Source organism: Mus caroli, unplaced genomic scaffold, assembly GCF_900094665.2.
Source record: "Mus caroli unplaced genomic scaffold, CAROLI_EIJ_v1.1 scaffold_23809_1, whole genome shotgun sequence".
NCBI classification, from domain to species: domain Eukaryota; kingdom Metazoa; phylum Chordata; class Mammalia; order Rodentia; family Muridae; genus Mus; species Mus caroli.
Window position 1 is genome coordinate 1 of NW_018389796.1, and position 4,797 is coordinate 4,797.

Here is a 4,797-nt window from a genome sequence, read left to right on the forward strand (position 1 = left end):
GGGTGGGTAGGGAAGTGGGGGGCGCTATGGGGGACTTTTGGGATAGCATTGGAAATGTAATTGAGGAAAATATGTAATAAAAATATTAAAAAATACAAAAATAAACTTCACTCTGATTGAAATTAGAAAAAAAAAAGATGGAGTTGCCCTCCACATGGGCAGCAAAGACCCATTAGACACCACAGGGCAACGAGAAGCCCACTCCCAGGAACTAGTCCAATGTTTAGAGTTCCTAGACAGAGTGGTTCCTAACCATTAGAGACCATTGTCCCTGCTCTTCATTAGTTTCCAAAACTTGCAACTTCCATTAAGTGAAGAAACAGACACATACTTGAGAAATAAAACATGGCAAAAAATCAACCTGATACTGACACAGAAGGTTCATCTGTTCAGGCTAGCAATCACAGTGCTGGAAGGTACTGTCTAGAAAATAAATCACTGGCAAGCCCCAGATATGAGCTACAATACTGACTGGTTAGGAAAGACATACCCACTTATGTCTTTAGCAAGCACTAAATAAAGCTAAAGACACATAAAGTGTAATAGTGGGAAGAATATCATCTAAGTAACCAACTGATTCCTGGTTGGGTTTAATAGCTTCTTCCTAAGATGAGACCCATATCTAGCCAAGAAATAAACACTAGACAGATCATTTACCCTAGGTGAGAACAACTAATATTTTACTGTTAAATGGACACAATATTAAGTCACATCCTAATGATTTACCATTATAGCCATAGATTGATGCAGCACTCAGTTTTTACCATGGACACTAGTATTTTCAGAAGATGATAATCAACACAGATACCTACTTGGCCATGAAACAGAGAATAAGACAGTGAGGAATATCTAGCCCTAGACGTAATATAAATACTTCTACCTCAAAGGCACAGGAGTGGTTGTAGAACAGGGGGTAAATGCCTGTAAGAGCCAGAGTAGATACATCACTACAAGGAAACTTCTGGACACAGCAGGACAGCTTCACATAGGAACAGTGATTGTGACAGCACATGTGAGACCTGTCTAACCCAAGCCAGACCAAATCCCAGCAGAACAGGGAAAGTTAGGAATCACAAAGTCCATGAATGTTGTAAGGAAATAAGGTTGTAGGCAGAGGGGGAGGTGTGTTGTGTCTTGGGTAAGCATAACTTGGATTGTCATCTGTAGAAGAATCCACACAATGTGTGGTGGAACTTCAGTTCAGGCTGCATTTGTGGAATCAGGCATCAGGAAAATTCTTTCAGGTTGTGTTTTAACCTAAGTAGGAAGCTAATTCTCTGTGTTCCACTTCAGTTTCCAAGTCCCATGTTCACCATACTTTATCATTTTAGCAGTGTCTAGGTTTTACTGACAAGAAATAAAAGGATAATAGGTTGAAAACCACTGGTAGATTGATTTTCACTTTCAGCTTCTTGGAAATGCAGGTGCTTCTGACAAACAATCTTATCTATGTTCTTCTATGATGGGTCAGCACACACCAAGAGAGGAGGAAGAGAACTCAGAAGCATATATAAGTCCTGACCAACCACCTTGCACCTGCGGCTTTCCTCAAAGGAAGCAGGACTGGGGTTCCCATAAAGAGCCTGGAGCAGAACTGAGTGCTACCTGCAGCTGAACTATAGTGTGTGAATCCGGGGGACACAGGAGTTTCTGGTAAGTGGGCAGGAGCATCCAGATCTAATTTCTAACCCTCACCATCTCTTTTCTTGAAAGAGCTTATATGTAACCAGACATTTAGGAAGATGTCCAGACACTGGGGATCCTCAGCTTGGAAGCTAAGGGAGGCACTGGTGGGAGGTGGGCAGAACTAGCTTGTGGATTGTCTATGCTCATGTCATTCAAGATGAGGTACCTTGAAGAAATGATCTAAATTATGGATTTGGTAAAACTTATCCAATTGGTTTGCTTGCTTCTTATTCTTCTCCTTAAATTTGTTGCAATGGATGTCAAGTAACAGAATATCTCTGAAGTGGGTATGAGATTTGTTGTTTCTCAGGCTCAAATCACCTCCTAGTTCAGTGTCAAATATTTAATTCCTAACATCCCAGAGAACACCGACCTGTGGAGAAAAGGTCTCTGCTGCTGCTGGAGCTGGCTGTGGAAATCTGTGCACCAAGAATCATAGTCACTGTGGTTTTCTTTACTACAAACACTGGTGCTAAGGAACTTCTCTGTGTCTGTAAGGAACATGAGCTATGTCAGGGTGTGATGACAGCTGTCATTTAGGCAGACTTCCTTTTATAATGCTGACTGTAACACAGCCTTCTTGTCTGCTGTGTTCATCTTCACTGGGAAGACCTTGCAGATGCCAATTAGTTGGGAGTCTGCCTCACAAAAGCAGGAGCCAGAATAGAAAGAATGGGAGGGGAAAACTTAAAAGTTGAGAACAGCTTGTGTTCTTTTCTGCACCCTGCCTATGAAAAGGGAATAAATAAATAAACAAATGGCTACTGGCAGAGAGCATCAAGGAAAGGGAGCATTCACTAAGAACAAAGTCCTGAGATGAGAAAACAGCCCAAGATAACAGAGTGGCTGGAATTCTGACACCAGCAGCTCCAGAGGTGTAATAATTACACTCAAAGGTTATTTTGTATGTAGTATACACACTGTACACCTAATGAATGTTCTCTGAGTGGAATGGGGATCCTAGTGGTGCCTCTAGGAGTCACTTTCACAAGGCAGGACTTCAGTGTCAATAAGGTAACTGCTTATTTGATAATCCATATTATTGCAAGAACAGTCACAGAAAATACAATAATCATGATGCCCATAATGACACCTGGGAGTGAGGAGGTCTTGCAGAAGATAATGTAGGAGGAATGGTCAGTCAGTTGTGAGTGGATTTGGAAATAGAACTTACATCTGCATACTGACTTGATATGGGTGAGACAGAAGGAGGAAGTTCCAAGGTAACAACCAGTCAGGGCATGGGGTAGCAGATTGCTGTTTCCTTAAGGGATGATGAGTTCCATTGTGCTGCCATAGGAGGTCTTGTAGGCCAGTTTGTGGAGAGTATAGAACCAAACTATGAACTCTGAAGTAATTACCCAACAGTCAAACTCATGTCTCTCAGCTAGGCAGCAAGTGTATTCACCTATTGAGCCAGTTTGGTGAACTTGATATTTATTGTTTGTGACATAATCTTAAGTAGCCCAGACTATCCTCTAATTCATTATGTACTAAGGATGGCCTGGAACTACTGACTCACTTATCTCAACTTCCTGAGTACCAGAATTATAGAAATCCACAAACACATGCATTTGATGAGGTCTTGGGGCTTGAGCCTAGGGCCTTACTGATACTGAGAAAGCACTCTAACAATGGACCTTATCAAATAAGCAGTTAGAGTGAAAGCACTCTAACAATGTATCTGCAGTGAACACTTGGATTCTTTTCATGAAATAAACAGTTTACAAGAAGACAGTGGATCTAAATGATGACTTGAGGACACTGAAATATTGTACTGATAAATGGATTTTAACATGGACTTTAAGGGAAAACAAGTTTTAGATGGTTGCAAGTTTACAGTCCTCAAGAGGCGTTTCAATCCATGGAAGGGAAATTCTAGGCAAATTACTTCTACCCAATGTATTACCTGGACTTACAGACATCATTTGAAAACAATAATAAAACAGACAAATATTGATGTGATCATTATATATTTGGTGTTGATTCAACACTGATATTATTATTCATTTTTACTTGGTTTTGAGTTTGAGAAACTAGAAGTATGTTGATTAAGTTCCCACATTTTGGAAGGCACACACTCAAGGATGCACAGATGGAGACGACATTTGAATTCATAGAGAATCCTACAGTCAGATTAGATGCAGCACAGTTGCTTTTGTTTTTATAGTTGCTGATGCTGGCTCTGGGGCAAATGAAGATTTTTAAATTATTTCCTGTTACTTTACTTGTTTTAATTTTTCCATACTTAAGGGATTGAGAGGTAGTAGATACCTGATACCTGTTCTAGTTTGCTTTATATTGTTATGAAAAACACTGTGAACAAAAACAGTTGTGGGAGAAAAGTGTTTTGTGGGGCTTATACATTGTGATCACAGTCTATCATAGAGCAAGGCCAGCGCAGAAGCTCAGCAGGAGTAATAAGTGAAAGCTGCTTATTGGCTTGTTCCATAGAGTTGTATCATTTGCTTTAATTCACAACTCAGGACCACCTGCCCAGGCATGGTAACACCCACACTGGGCTGGGACCTGCCACATCAATCCTCAATCAGAAAAAAAAAGTCCCACTACCTGGGGCCTCAAGTCCCTTGGGGATTAGATGCATCTTCTCTCACCTAGTCAAGTTCTGGCAGTTCTCTGCTATATAGGTGTGGAGGTCTGGTTGGGTCTCTTGGAGACAGGGTCAGGGCGAAGAGGTATGAGATATGGAAGAGTCATAGGGCAGACCAGGAGCATACAAAGACTAGACTATTAAAAAAAAAGATTAAAGAATGAAAAAAGAAAGAAAGAAAATGTCCCACTGGCATGCCCCCAGTCCAATCTGATAGAGGCAATTCCTCATCCCAGGTTTCCATTATCAAGAGGAACCTAGATTGTATCTTACTGACAAAGAATAACCAGCACAATATATATGGGAACTAATCAGCATCAGAACATAACTGAGTCTGAGACACCGAGAACTCAGTGAGAAGCACAAAGGCATTTTCAATCTTTTACATCTTACTCTCTCTTCTTCTTTCAGTGCCTTTTTTGTTCACAATCATGGGTCATCTCTTCTCTAATGTGCCTAAGGATGAAGACAAAGGAGATTTGGAGTCCACCTTCACTGAA